This window comes from Lissotriton vulgaris, unplaced genomic scaffold, assembly GCF_964263255.1.
Source record: "Lissotriton vulgaris unplaced genomic scaffold, aLisVul1.2 SCAFFOLD_1014, whole genome shotgun sequence".
NCBI classification, from domain to species: Eukaryota; Metazoa; Chordata; class Amphibia; order Caudata; family Salamandridae; genus Lissotriton; species Lissotriton vulgaris.
In genome coordinates this window covers 678,293-694,145 of record NW_028253762.1, presented here as the reverse complement: position 1 = coordinate 694,145, position 15,853 = coordinate 678,293, and positions in this window count along the sequence as shown.

The following is a 15,853-nucleotide window of genomic DNA, read 5'->3' as shown; positions in this document are numbered from 1 at the left end:
CATCCACCACCAATGTCATTACTAAAGGTAAATAACTTTTACATTCAGCCCACAGTCCATGGCACAGATAAGACTTCTATATACAGCTCACATGGCTAGAGGTTGGTTAATTGGGTCGAGGGGAGATGACTAAACTGTGCCTCTCTGCACTGGCAGTGGATGCAGGCTTGGATTAGGGAATATCCCTGTATGCAGATGACATACTCCTGTATATGTCGGACTCCAAAGTAACAATTGACATAATTTCATATATTTTCAGGATTTTTGGTAGGTAACCCACATTTATTATCAGTGGGCATAAATCGGTTCGGCAGCAAACGGAGAAATGCTCCTTTTCTTTATAGGTGGCCAATTCGAGGTTTTCGATCTTAGTGGGCATTTACATACCAATAAATTCACTAGGAACAACTTTATATACAGCCATGGCTGAATTTCAAGAGTTTGCCCTGGACAACAATCTCCCATCTCCCCTCCCACTAATGGGTAGGGCAGCTCTATACTAAATAATAGTGCTTCCCAAATTACTGTTCAGAATACACGAGGTAACATAAACCGTTTTCTGAAAAAATTGATACATTAGTTCAACTGTTGCTTGAAACTGTTGTACTGCATGAATCTTGTTGGACAAAGACGCATGGGATATATGATGGGGGAGGGCGAGGGCTGGCACAACGAGGCCCGAGAGTGTTATTGGGCAGCACGGTTAGTTGTGATTAATGACTGGGTGTTTTCTTCATCGTGGCAGGAACCTTCAATCCAGGTTGATAAACTCGCTGTGGGAGATGGTGATTACCCAGCCGCACTACATGGGCTAATGCAGTTGACATTCCTACCAAAACATAGGCAGGGCCGTTGGAGTTATGTGATTCACCTTTTCTTTAGCATAATTATGGATTTTCTGCATTTGGCACATCATTATTAATCTGCTGCTTAATCACCAGATTTTAACAAAAAAAATGGTCCCTAGTAGAAATGGATAAAAAGTTGCAAAAAATATGCTGACACTTGTTCCTGCACACGGAAAGGCCTGTCACAAAGGTTGGCTGGCCATCTTTCAGTTGCTTATAGCTGTATTTGGGTGTTAAATTGATACCAATTATGTGAAGTTTTTTCCAGACAGTATTACCATGTGTAAAAATATCAAAATAATGATGCAATACTATCACAAACGGTGCCGTACTAAGCCCCCCAATGTGCCTTTCCTTGCCGCATAATTTAGTCGATACTGACGCAAATTTGTTCCTCACCTGTCGCATAGTAGCAGTGGCCCTAGACAATGGCAACAGTAATCAACTGGTAGAGAAAGGCCAACTAACAGATGAACTGGGAGGATTCATTGATGGGAAGATTCTCTGTGGTAAAGTGAGGGACTGAGTAAAGTGAGCTACCTACATGTATTGAAAGGCTAGGACTTGAGATTTAAACCTTGGGAGATGTCTGTGAATTAGACAAACTAAAATCCTTTGGGCAACTCGCATGAGAAAACAGCCTGCAACATTTGCTCCATTTGAATTTAGTGTCTTATCTGAAACAGGGGAGAGTATAAACGGTGACATATAAGATATTAATTATTAATGCACCGAGCAGTTTAGATTAAAAACTGGCTAATCTGGCAGAGGTGGTAGAAGTCCAAAGGGGGGGGGGGCTATTTGGCACACAATAGGTAACTGGCGAAAGTTGTATGACGGCACAATGCAGGGAAATACTTTGCATGCCTTTACAATGTATTTTTTACTCCACATTGTTTAGAATGGATATGTTTTTGCAACACATGCCATTACCACACATTTATTTATATATATATATATATATATAGATATAGATATAGATATAGATATAGATAGATAGATAGATAGATAGATAGATAGATAGATAGATAGATAGATAGATATAAACCATTGGGTACAGAGTGGCAGGCTGTATTCCAATACTTCCCCCGATATTTTGCTAGAGGGAGAGATGCATATTATGGGTATTTATTTCCTAAGGTTTTTTTACTTTAGGATGCTTAGTTTATGTACACAGGTTTTCATCTTGTTGATTAGTAGTGATGCAGATACTTGGTTAACACAACTGGATGATAGATTTCCATATTTTGCACATATTGCGGATTATGCACACCTAATTGCTATTTTGCACATTTTAACGCGAAATTTGCACATCTGATGGGCTCATTTGCACTGTTTGGTATAGTACCAAAAAAAGCACTTGCGCTTTATTATTGATACTATTATGATATTGTGTTTAGAACTTGATTAAAGGTATCTGACATCCTACACTTCGAGCTGGGGGATACCTGTGATGTTTTTTTAAATTAACTTTAACATTAATGTCTGGAACCTTGAACACAACATGTATTTTACCATGAACTCAACAAGGTTTATGCATTTCGGGATCATTCAATTGTATATTTGTATAGTTGCATATATTTATATACAGTTTTCAATACCATGTATTAGACCCCCGCTTTTGTATTCCTTTGTATATTATTGGTATTTTACTGATATATGTGTACAAAACAAACTGAGTTACCCGTTATTTTAATGTCATTGAAAACCCCAACATAGTATGTTTTCTATGTCCTTGCCTTAAGCACTCACACGTGACGTCAATGTAATCATCACTGGCACTTTAAAAGGTTGATACCGACTAAACAACATTGTCATGTGAACAAGGCTCGTGGAGCCGAAACGTCATGGACTTTTTCCTGCACTAACTAATAAATGAGAAAAGGAAACTTTATCCGAGTGTTACTTACCCTGGCTGGTTGCTACTCCAGAGCAAGGTGTGACGGCGGAATGCAGAATATATATATGTGTGTATATATATATATATATATATATATATATATATATATATATATATATATATATATATATATATATAATATTCACTCCCAACTCTTTGTCCGCCAGGAGCCTCGACCTCACCAGGGCGGTCACAGCGCATGGGGGCAGACCACCCCATTATTGCATTCAGCCATAACTTCAATTCCGAGGAAAGAAGAACGCCGGACCTTAGACTTCAGGAAAAGGAATTTTATTGAGCACTAGCACTTTATTGAGCACTGTGAACACTTTGAATGGACTCTATTACTTATTGTTCAAGCCTGCAAAACTACTCGTTTACTAATGAAAAGCAAATTTAAAAAAGGAAATGCAGTGCTTTAAAAGAAAGAAAACAGACTAAAATTCGAGGTGCTTTATGGGAGTTGTATGAAGCCAAGACTACATGAACACTTAATGAGTCTGAGGTAACTCATAAATGACGTAGTTACGCTGCAAACTCAGATGCAATTTGCTCACCTGTGATCAAGGCTACGACGTAGAAGAAAGCACACGCAGCGTTTGGTTTACCCTTTATTGGTCGGAAGGCAGCAGCGGACTGGAGAGTCTTCGCAACATCGATGTACGCCGTATCTGCTGTACGCGTTTCGGAAATGAATATATATATATATATATATATATATAATGTATATGTGGGGAGGGAGATCCCCCCCCCCCCCCCCACATCCCCAACTTAGCTTAAATGCGTGATAAAAACGTGTTGTAAATTCATATATGTGGTAAACACATGCGTGGTAAAGGTACAACAATGGTAAAAACCTTATTGTAAAGGCAGTTTCCCGCTAACAAAGCCGGATTTAGCCTAGAACAATTACACATACTGAACTAAATGTCCTACTCCTGAACAAGCTTAAAAAGAGATGGGGAAACATTTTTTTTGATCTATGAATGGGAAGCTGTGCTCCGGTGAGGGATGTCTTCCACACAATGTGGTTATGGCCAGGTGTGGAAGAGCTCTGGGAGGGGCAGAGGGTGAGATATGTGTATATTTGGAGTACACATTAACACCAAACTGGTGCTGCTGTGTATATTGCCTCATGATAATCAACCAAGCTATAATGAAATGCTATGTAATCGGGGGCTTATGTTTGCGCACAGGGATGTGGGAAGATTTTGGGAAAGTTCGTAAGTGCCAACGCTGATAAAAAGGTTATTTAATATGAACTGGTGTATGGTTGCAAGTACATTTTGTGCAGCCCGTATTACCTGGGTAATAACACAATTGGTATAATGCAATTGATGTAAGACAAAGATGTGATGCGGCAGGCTTGCATGAGCTGAAAGCTTACCTTCCTGCTTTTTGTCCACCCATATGCTTCCAGAGTAGATTCCCAAACAGCTGTCCTAAATTTAAACTATTGTATCCCCATGAAGATATAAAACCAACAACCCTTACACTCATGATAGTAATGCATGGAATTGATGCTGCAGTTGAGGTGTGGATTTCTGGCATACAGTTTTGCAGCGTGAATCTTTCTGGATTCACTATGCTGTGCATATTCCGCAATCTGGTGGTTGGGTCCGGAATCGTAGTCTTTTTTTCTCTTTTTTTTTATTTTTTTCGTAGCCCAGGTGGGCGTTGACGTTTCACCATTTGGTGTACCTTTGGTGATGTCGGCATGCTTCCGGCGGAAGCTACCACCCTTGGGCACCATCTTCAGATTCTTTTTTCCGCCGTTGGGTCTGGATCGTCGCTTGAAGCTCCAGAAGTTTTGGAGGAAAAAAGGAAGAAATACAACTACTATTCGACGGTAAAGACCGGAAAAGATTAGGAGAAGAAGACCATCAGAGAGGAGACGACGAAGAAAAAGAAGAACATCGAGATCTTCGACGTCCTTGGAGGAATGCGCACACAGGGGGCCCCCTGAGCGCAGGCATTTACAAGACTCCATTTAAGTTCTGCAAAAACTGCCACCACAAGTTCGCGCAGAAGGACCAGCACCCGGTCTGCAACCTCTGCCTGCCTATCGACCACGAGAGCAGAGACTGCAACGCCTGCTCCGTCTTCAAGCCGAAGACACTCCGAGTTCGAGAGAAGCAGAGGATAGCTCACCACACGATGCAGGGCAAGGGCCAGGCCCCGACGCTTTACGAACTGGGCCTCTCCACCGACGACTGGGACAACATCACCGAAGGTCCAGATGACTTCACGGTCGCAGAGACCGAAGGTCCAGATGACTTCACGGTCGCAGAGACCGATAAGAAAACGCCTGACAAGGTAGGAGAGGCTGCGACCCCGAGAACTCCCATAGGGCCTCGAAAGGCAGAGTCCAAAGCCTCGAAAGGAGCACCGGCGCCGACAAGTTTGACGGCCGAAGCTGCATCCTCCGAAAAAGAGCCCAGCGGATCCTTTGAGAAGGACTCCCGGAGGCCGAAGACCGGCGAAAAGCAAAGGTCGTCGAAGCAAGCCCCCGATAAAGGGTCTTCGACTTCGAAGGAAAAGGAGCTGAAGAAGGCTTTGACGTTGACGCTGCCGAAGAGAGCAGCCGAAAAGCTCGACGACGACCAGGCCGTGGGGATGCTGAGAAAGAAAAGAAAGCTCGAGGCCGAAATGGAGAATATCCTCCAGAGAAAGAAAGACTTTGATGAAAGAATTAGAAGTTACAAGATCCCCTTGAGGCCGGCAACGTCCGCCGCTGAGGTGCAAGAACACGAGGAGTTCGACCTCGAAGAGCCGCCGAAAACTCCGGAGCTCTCGGAGCACGAGGAGTAAGAGGACCTCTATTATACAGCAGGTGATTACGAGGATCAGCAGTCAAGCTACGGCTCAGGTTCCTCGACGGCCCAAGACCAGGATTGGCAGGACATCGAGGCCGAAAACCCGGAGGAGGCTGTGGAGACATACCCTTCGAGGCCTTCGCCACCGGATGACATCGGGGCATACAACGAGGTCGTCAGAAAGGCAGCAACAGCTTATGGGGTTAAGCTAGAGGAGGAGAAGCCGAAAGCAGATTTCCTGCTGGAAACCTTGCTCCCCACACAGACAAGAAGCCAATTCCTGCCCATGCTGAAAAGTATCACAGACCAGGGGAAGGAAGCCTTCAAGGACCCGGCTACATGCAGATCAGTAACGCAGAGGACAGAAAAGAAATACAAATTCTCCTCCCAGGACACGGCTTACATCACAGGGTCCGTTACAGCAGATTCAATAATCGCTGCGATGGCCAGAAGAAGGGCCAACGTCCCAACATCTGGGCCTCCACCTGACAAGGAAAGCAGGAGGATTGACCTAACTGGCAGAAAAATAGAGAGAAACGCTGCAACGCACTGGTGGATGGCGAACTCAAACGCCCTCCTGAACAGACATCAATACCAACATTGGGATGAGATGGGGCATTTTCTCAAGCACCTCCCGGAGCAATACCATGAGAGGGCATCACACCTTGTGGAAGAGGGGAAAAGCATTGCTAACTCGTGCCTGAAAACAGCCTTGGATGGGGCTGAAACATCCAGCAGACTGATGGCTATAGGCATCACAGAGAGAAGGCAAGCCTGGCTCAGGATCTCAGGCTTCAAAGCTGAGGTTCAGAACAACATCCTGAACATACCCTTCAATGGTGAAACACTGTTCGGAGCCCCAGTTGATGAGAAGCTCACACAACTGAAGGACAACGAGACGGCAAGGTCCTTGGGGGCCCTGCAATTCAGGGGGATGAGAAGGGGCACTCCTACGCGGAGGCCGAACTGCAGAGGTGGAAACCAGCGAGGGGAATCACACCAGGATTTCCACCAGGGACAACAGAGTGACAACCAGGGTCACCAGGGCCAGCAAAGGCAAAACTGGAACTACCAGAGCAGGGGCCAGTCCTTTCGATCAAGAGGAAACGGGCGAGGACAGAGGAGAGGCGGTGAACAACCCCCCTCTAAGTGACTGCACACAAGAAAATGTGCTCACCCACTCGAACCCTCCGGGGGAAGAGCACGGGAAAAACAAGGAGGAGAGGGCTACACGGACAAGACACAAAAGAACATGTAACTCCAGTAGGAGGAAGACTAAGATTTTTCCTCCAGGAGTGGAGAAAAATCACCACAGACAAGTGGATACTGAACATCATGCAGTTCGGATACTGCATAGAGCTGCTAAAGAATCCACCAAACAGAAAGCCAAAGAGAAGAGAGCACTCTGGAACAGAGCTGCGACTGCTCCAAAGGAATCTCAAGAACTCCTCCTCAAAGAGGCCATCGAAAAGGTCCCTTTCAAAGAACGGAACAGGGGAGTGTACTCAAAACTACTTCCTGGTACCAAAAGTGGACGAAAGCCTAAGACTCATCCTGGACCTACGTTTCCTAAACAAATATGTAAAGACCCAAAAATTCAAGATGACTTCCCTACAAGAGGTCATCCCGCAGATAAAGGCCGGGGACTTCTTGTCCACCATAGACCTCAAGGATGCGTACCTGCACATCCCCATGAACAGGCAGCACAAGCACATGCTAAGGTTCGAAGTGAACAACAATCACTACCAATTCACAACCCTGGCTTTCGGTCTAAAATCCGCACCAAGGGTGTTCACCATATGCCTCGCGGCAGTGGCCACGCATCTGTGAAGGGAGGTTATACACGTGTACCCCTACCTTGACGACTGGCTCGTAAAGGCAAGCTCTTACAGGACATGCAAAGATCACGCACAGCAGGTCACGAGAAAGCTAACAGGCCTGGGATTCTCCATACACTAGGGAAAATGCTCAATGGAACCGGAGCAGGTGATGATCTTCTTGGGTGCTCAAATCGACACCGTCCAATGCAGGGTGTCACCCAGCGAAAAGAGAACACTTAGCCTACTGAGGGAGAAAGGTCACTACCAGAAGGGGCGAGCTCTGACAGTGAGGACAGTGAGCAAGATCTTGGGGATGATGGCGTCATGCATACACCTGGTCCCCATTGTATGCCTACAGATGAGACCGCTCCAAGAGTGGCTACAACAGCAATGGTCACAAGCTACAGGAAGTTGGGAGGATCTAGTAGTTGTAACGCACAGGGTGCAGGAAGAAATAAGGTGGTGGACCAAGGAAAGGATAACAGTAGGGAAACCTCTAACACCACCGGAGCCAACAGTGACCATCACCACAGACGCATCCCAGAAGGGATGGGGCGCAGACATGAACAAGCTCAGAGTGAGGGGCCTGTGGAGCCCTACAGATGCGGTCCGACACATCAATTACCTGGAGCTGAAAACCGTGTTGCTAGCACTCAAGGCCTTCCAGAAACACCTGTACAGCCAGAAGGTGCTGATACAAACAGACAACACCACACCGATGTTTTACATAAACAAACAGGGGGTAACTCAATCATTCCCTCTGTCAAGCTTGGCACAGGAAATCTGGAGATGGGCAATACCACTCAAAATAGACCTGCTAGCCGTACACCTGCCAGGGAAGGACAATGTAGAAGCGGATTGGCTCAGCAGGCAGACTTCAGCCTCCCACGATTGGGAACTCAATATACAGGAAACAGAGGGACTATTCAGGAGGTGGGGCACTCCGACAATAGACCTATTTGCAACACGCCGGAATGCAAAATGCCAATACTTTGCATCCAGGCAACCAGAGGCACTATCACAGGGGAATGCCCTATGGATAAGCTGGTCAAAAACATTTGCCTACGCTTTCCCCCCGATACCACTGATCCCCAGGGTTCTCAACAAATGCATGACAAGCAACATGACGCTGATCCTGGTGGCACCACAATGGGCCAGGCAGACCTGGTACTCCCAGATAATGGAGATGGCGCAGGGCCTCCCCCCCCCCCCCCCCCCCCCCCCCACAAGTTCTCAAAAAGAAGAGACCTACTCTCCATGGAAAACGGAGAAGTTCTACACCCAGAGCCGTAGAGCCTCAACCTCTCAGCCTGGCTCCTGAGGACTTAGAGTTCGCACATCTAAAACTACCAGAGAGCACCCTGCTGGTGCTGCGAGAGGCAAGAAGGCCCAGCACACGAAAATGCTATGGGGAAAAATGGAAAAGATTCACTCAGTGGTGTTGCAAGAAAAATCTCCACAGAAAACTGACCAGGGAATCTACGGTGCTAAGGTACCTCACGCACCTAATAAAGGCTAAGCTAAGCTCATCCTCGCTAAGGGTACACCTGGCAGCGATTGTGGCATACACAAGAGGAGAAACCGGGAGAAGCTTCTTCACATCTCAAGTCCTAAAAAGATTCCTGGAAGGGGCTAAAAGAATAGCGCCACCAAAAAGAATGCTGCCGCCGGCTTGGAACCTGAATGTAGTACTGACAGAGCTCATGAAAGCACCTTTCGAACCTATCCACAAAGCATCCCTGCAAATGCTGACTATGAAAACAGCCTTTCTGGTAACAATCACATCGCTACGATGAGAATGAGCGAACTGCAGGCTCTAACACTACAGGAACCCTACATCCAGATACACAGTGACAGGGTCGTAATGAGAACGGACCCGCACTTCATGCCGAAGGTGGTGTCAAGGTTCCACATGAATCAAAGTATTCAGATCCCTAGCTTCTTCCAAAACCCCACTACAAGCGCTGAGAGAGCACTCCACACTCTAGACGCAAGAAGGGCAGTGATGCACTACATTGAAAGGACGAAAGGACACGGGAAGACAAAACAGTTCTTCGTATCCTTCGCAAACAGTTACATGGGTAAACCAGTGACAAAAAACACCATAGCTTGATGGATCGCACAGACAATACAATTCTGCCACAAGCAAGTGGGCCAGGAGCTAACAGGAGGGGCACAGGCCCACTTGACCAGGAAGAAAGGAGCAACAATTGCCTTTCTGGCCAACACACCAATTCAGGACATATGCCTGGCGGCAACATGGGCTTCAATGCACACGTTCACTAAGCACTATTGCGTGGATGTACAAATGAACAAGGAAGCACAAGTAGGACAAAAAGTGCTTCAACGTATTTTCAACAACCAACGCTCATCTTCCACCCAACCGCCACAAAAGAAACAAAACTGCTACAAAATCTATGCACAGCATAGTGAATCCAGAAAGATTCACGGTGCAAAACGAATAGTTTCTTACCTGTTGGTGTAGTTTTGCAGCTTGAAGATCTTTCTGGATTCACTAGCGAACCCACCCGCCTCCGCCAGAAAGATGAGGCTGGAAAAGAAGGTGGAAACGCATAGAAAAGGAATGAAAGTTGAAGCCTACAAGAAACGTGACATTTTTTTTTTTTACAAAATTAACGTTTAAAAAAGGATTAACGAACATAGCCATGGATTCACTACAAACACAGAAGAGAAAAAGAGACAGAAAAAAGAATCCGAAGATGGCGCCCAAGGGTGGTAGCTTCCGCCGGAAGCATGCCGACGTCACCGAAGGTACACCAAATGGTGGGACGTCCACGCCCACCTGGGCTACGAAGAAAAAAAGAGAGAAAAGACTACGATTCCGGACCCAACCACCAGATTGCGGAATATGCACAGCATAGTGAATCCAGAAAGATCTTCAAGCTGCAAAACTACACCGACAGGTAAGAAACTATTCGTTCGCTACGTACTGATGGCATAATAGTAGGTCCAAGGGCTAGTACTCTTACTCCTGGATAGACCTAAGTAGCATTCTTTGGTTACTTATCATGACCAGTGGGATCCTTATCCCTATTGGTAGACCAGCATGACTTAACACTTGTCAAGTCCTTTGATCGTCACAGACTACCACATTGTCACAGACTACCCCATCCTAAAGATGTGGTAAAGCTCTCCAGAACACTTTTCCTACCTGAGCACAATGACGTATACTGCACGGTTTAGTGTATCTAATTGGACCCACACACCTTACCCAAGGAACTAGATTCAACATCCTTCCAATTTCACTCAGTGATGCACATAAAAGCTCTTTGCAGCCCCGTCAGGGGTATAATGCGCTGATGCACCAGTACAACACAGTAACCTGAATTGTTTTGCTCTCTTGAGTAGCTGTTGCCTGAACTATTATGTTTGAATGAATTTACTGTCTTCAGAACCAGTCCCTTTTTCCTTTTGTGCCCCCTTCTTTACTGCCATCTTTCAATCAGTACTACGAAATACACCTTATTCACTCAGTACTGTTATATACATATTTTTACCTAGCAAGATATTGGGCCTAATTCAACTTATAAACATTTCATATTTGCATTCGTTTGGGGTCATATGACCATAACAAAGGTTTGGCAAATGCGTCTTTTAACAAGATCACATTTTGAGCGAAGACTATCTTTTGCTAAAGCTACCCCACCGTTTATGCACATGCATTTTATTGATCTCTATCCTGTGGTTAATGTAAGGCCACATGTTGTGTGTACACTGTACAAGCATTTTACGTCTTTTACATTTGTGGCAAGGCTAGTGAGAAGAGGAGTTGATCTCGCCAACTGAAAAACCAGACAGTAAATGTATTCTTATTAAAGCACTATCTGGTCTCACGTAGCCCAAGGAATATTATCTGTGAGTTGTGTGCAATGTATTGTATTTTTACTTGTGCCTTTTATGTCTCTACAGGCTGAAATAAATATGTTCGAGGCATATGGGCTGCAGATTGTACACTTTGCATAGATCGCCATCTGGTGTTGGGCTCGGATGATTGCATGTTTTTGTCTTCGGTGAAGTCTTGCAGTCACTAGACCGATGACTCCTCTTTCGTTGTACAGTGGCATGGGCTTCGGCTCCATCGTTATTTTTTTTTCCGCCATCGGGTTCGGATGAAACATGCTGCGCTCCAGTTCGGAACCGTTTCCAGAACCCTTCGACGCGCAATTACATTCACCAACTGTATTGTTTCGATCGTGTGCCTTCGACGCGCACTTCATAAGCTTCCATCACTCTTTGATGCCTGCGAACCTCGACGCGGGCCGTTGGGCCTACCCGCGCTGATATAGACGGACGTCGATGGAACTAACTCCATTCAAAAAATGTCTACAGTGTTGTGCTAAATTTCCACACTCGGACCTCCATCCTGTATGCAATTTGTGACTTTCTCCAGAACATCGAGAGGACAATTATGAGGCTTGCCTTTCATTTAAATCGAAAAAGACTATCCGGGATCGTCTAGCTCGGCGCCGAGACATGCAGCGAGGCACAGGCTCCATTCCGGACATCTTCAATCCGGGTCCCGATAACCTTCCGGAGCCAGAAGAGATCTTGGACTCTGAAGCAGACTTCTCCGATGCTGATGATTACATCGCTCCAGCTCAAAGGGACTTGAGTACGGAAACCCCAGCCACGACCAAGCCCAAAACAATGGCACCAGTAACACCTTCGCCTTCGGGCTCAGGTTCACACGGTACAAAGACTTCGAACGCCCTGCCCTCTGGCTCGGCACCGAAGGACAGACAAAAGCCATCCGGCTCGAGCCAACCGCTCTGTGCCGAAAAACTACCCTCTGCACCTAAGCCACAACCGTCCGAGTTGCCACGCCCTCTTTTGTCATCACCGAAGAAGCCCTCGATTCCGAAACCTATAAAAGACCCCTCAGCACCGAAAGACTCGGATAAAAAGTCAGTGCCGAAGCAACTCGATAAGGCTTTGACACCAAAACAGCCGGATAAACCACTGGCACCGAAAAAAACAGATAAAACTTCGGCCCCGAAACAAACTGCAAAACCTTCGCCACCGAAGCGCATAGAAAAGACTTTAGTGCCATCAAACTACAAGGCACCGAAAACTTCGGAACCAAGTAAAGCTGTTATACCGGACAATGTCCCAAAACACCCAAAATCAGTTCCTAATTGTATTGTAATTGCATTTATATAGCGCTTACTACCCCTGACTAGGCGTCAAAGCGCTTTTTCGGCAGGTAGCACGCTACTCCGGGACCCGTAGAGGATTAGTGTTGATTTAGTATAGTGAAACATGCAAGTACATTTTAAGTGGTGGATAGGGTAGTTAGTTATTTGGATTTGGAACAATAGCAGAAGGATAGAGGAGGACAAAGGTTTGTATTTATTTATCGCGTGTTGACGCACGTTATTCAGGAAGCCTATAAAGGATTAGTGGTGAGTTAAAATGGTGAAATATGAGGTAATTTCAGTGGTGGATATTAGTCTGTTACTTGGAGTGAGAAGGATAGTGGAGGGATAAAAGGGGAAGAAAGATTTGCGTTCATATAGTACTTCTTACCCCTGATGGGTGTTGAAGCGCTTTTCTGGCGAGTTGCACGCCACTCCAGAACCCATAAAGGATTAGTGTTGAAAATTAGTATAGTATAAATATGAAGTAATTTGAGTAGTATTCCGTTATTTGGGCAGTATATTAGTATAGTTGAATATGGAATTTGAGAAGTGAACATGTTAGTCTGTTAATTTTGATTGAAAAGGATAGTGGAGGGGTAAAAGTAAAGGATGCATTTTTTTTTAGGTCTTAGCAGTAGGAAGAGGCTTTTGGATGAGTAAAAATGAGTTTTGGAGTGGAGGAGTCAGAGGGGAGAGTTTAGAAAGGTTTGTTTTAGGGGATCGGTGTAGTAAAAAGAGGTGTCAGATGATGCAAGTAGGGGTAGAGCAGGAGAGAGTCTAGAAAGGGTTATTTTGGCGATCATAGTAGTGGTATGGGGTTTGAGATAAATGAGAGAGTGGATGCAGAGGATATATTGAGCGAAGTATAGGCTGAGAAATAGGTTAGTGCATTGGAAATGCTAAATTAGAAGAAATTGATAAATATATAGATCCATAAGTACATTGAAATTATATAGATACATAAAGGAAGTAAGTATATTTAGATTAAATATATTGATAGAGGCACAGGATGAGAAATAGGGTAGTGCATTGGATATGCTTTTTCAAGAGAAGGGTAACAGACACACAGATTCTGGCCCTAGTCCCGACCAGTCTTGAACAGGCTCAAACAGGGAACTGCCCTTGTCCTCTCCGCCCTTAGCTGAGACGCCCTAAACCTGGCCTTTTATAGCCCTAGTAATCAGGTGACCCTTTCAGCCAATGTGAACCCTAGTCCTAACACTATCCAATCACAACACTAGCCCTAAAATGTAAAACCAATAGGAGACCAGGACCTTTCAGCCAATCTTAGCCCTAGTCCAATCACCCAATCTGTTTAAAAACCCTGATCTCTACATCCAATAAAGGCCTTAGCCCTACCAGTAGTCCCAACCCAAGTCCAAGCAGCCAATGTTACAGGTAGCCCTAGTCCCTACTTCTAATAGAAAACCTAAACCTACTCTTAGTCCCACAACTAGTCCAACAACCAATCACACCAGAAGTCTTAAATAGCTACTTCCAATTAAAGGTCTAACCCTAGCCCTAGTCCCACCCTACTCCCAACAACCAATAACCTAGAAAGCCCTAGTCCCTACTTCCAATAGAAATCCTAACCCTAGCCCCAACCCTACAATGATTGAATCACAGACCCTGAAACCAATAAGAACCCTCAAATACCCAACCAACGAGGACATTATCCCTAACCCAATAGAAACACCAGATACAACCACCAATCTGTGTACACATGTGCCAACCACTAGCAGACCATATAAGGTCCCAGCGACCTCAACAAGGTTTGCTGGCCCGGGAGTTGGAAGCTGCTACTCGTGTTCAGAATTTCCTAGGAGACAGACGGGCTCAATCCACACTTTGGACTTCTGCAGGTAAAGGCTTCACTAACTCGAAATCTAACCATACTGTTTGAATAGAACTTTACTCCCCCTGCCGGCCAAAACACGAAATGCACAGGCCCCAGTAAATACAGTTTAAACAGCTCACAGAAGCATCCTCTGATGTAGAATGTCCCTGTTGCTAGGGGGGGCAAGGGGGCTGGCCTCACTGGCTTGTGAACACAAAAATGGAGGCTGGGGTGCACTGTTTTAACTAACAGGTCTTAGCACAGAGCAAAGGAGAAATTTGGAGGGAAAACAGATTTGTCACCAAGGAATGAGAGGGACAAACTACAGAGGTTGGACTGCAAATCCCACAATTCAACACTTTAAATGCAAGCAATCATGGGCAGGGAAAAACCACAATTTTAAAACCCAAAACTGGTGATAACCTATGCAATCACAGGCAGGTCAAAACTGCAATTTTAAACTGTAACAATAACATGCGAAGATAGTAGTCACAGAAAGGGAAAATCGTTTTTAAAACAACTTTTGTTTTGGGAAGAGCCAGCACTAGTCTGTCTCCTTACCACTTCCTGGACTCTGCTCACTGCGATCTGGGGAACAGGTAGGCTGCAATTCACACGATGGAGGAGAATGATTTGTGTTGGACCCAGCAAGGCCTTAAGGGGCCTGGGCAGGTGTGAGAGGAGGGCTCAGACGTGCCTGGTAGCTGAATAGCCAACAGTCTGCTGGCCTGGGGGTGGGGGCTGGGCAGCTGCTTCTCCTGTTCAGAATCTCCTAGGAGACAGACAGGCTGAATCCACACTTTGGACTTCTGCAGGTAAAGGCTTAACTAACTCGAAATCTAACCATACTGTTTGAATCGAACTTTACTCCCCCTGCTGGCCAAAAACGAAGTGCACAGGCCCATGTAAATACAGTTTAAACAGCTCACAGAAGCACCCTCTGATGTAGAATATCCCTGTTACTGGGGGGAGGGGGGAAGGCAGGGGGCTGGCCTCACTGGCTGTAGAGGAGGATTTTCTGCTAGAAACTTTTGCACAACCACAAAAATCTACTCCTGTCTTACCTATGCTAAAAGGCCTTATCAGACATGCTCCTGAGGTGTTTAAAGGCCCAGTCAGAGCTAGGGATCTTAACCCCAGAGTTGATAAAAATACAAATGCAGCTCCTAGTAACCCTATTTACATTAAGGGTCAACTTCCCCTAGATTTATTAGTAGTGCCAATGCACTTAAAAGGGCAAACTCCCAGGATCAGGTGACACACCACCTCCTGACAAAAGATCTAAACTGTTCGACGCATCAGGTAAACGTATGGTGTCTCAGGCTGCTAATTCACGGAAAATCGTAAACACACAAGCCCTGCTAGCAAGATATGACCCGGGCCCACTATGACGAGCTGGAAAAGCTCATTCAACATCTTCCAACAGAGTAGAAGGACAAAGCTAATGACCTTGTACAAGAAGGGAAATTAATT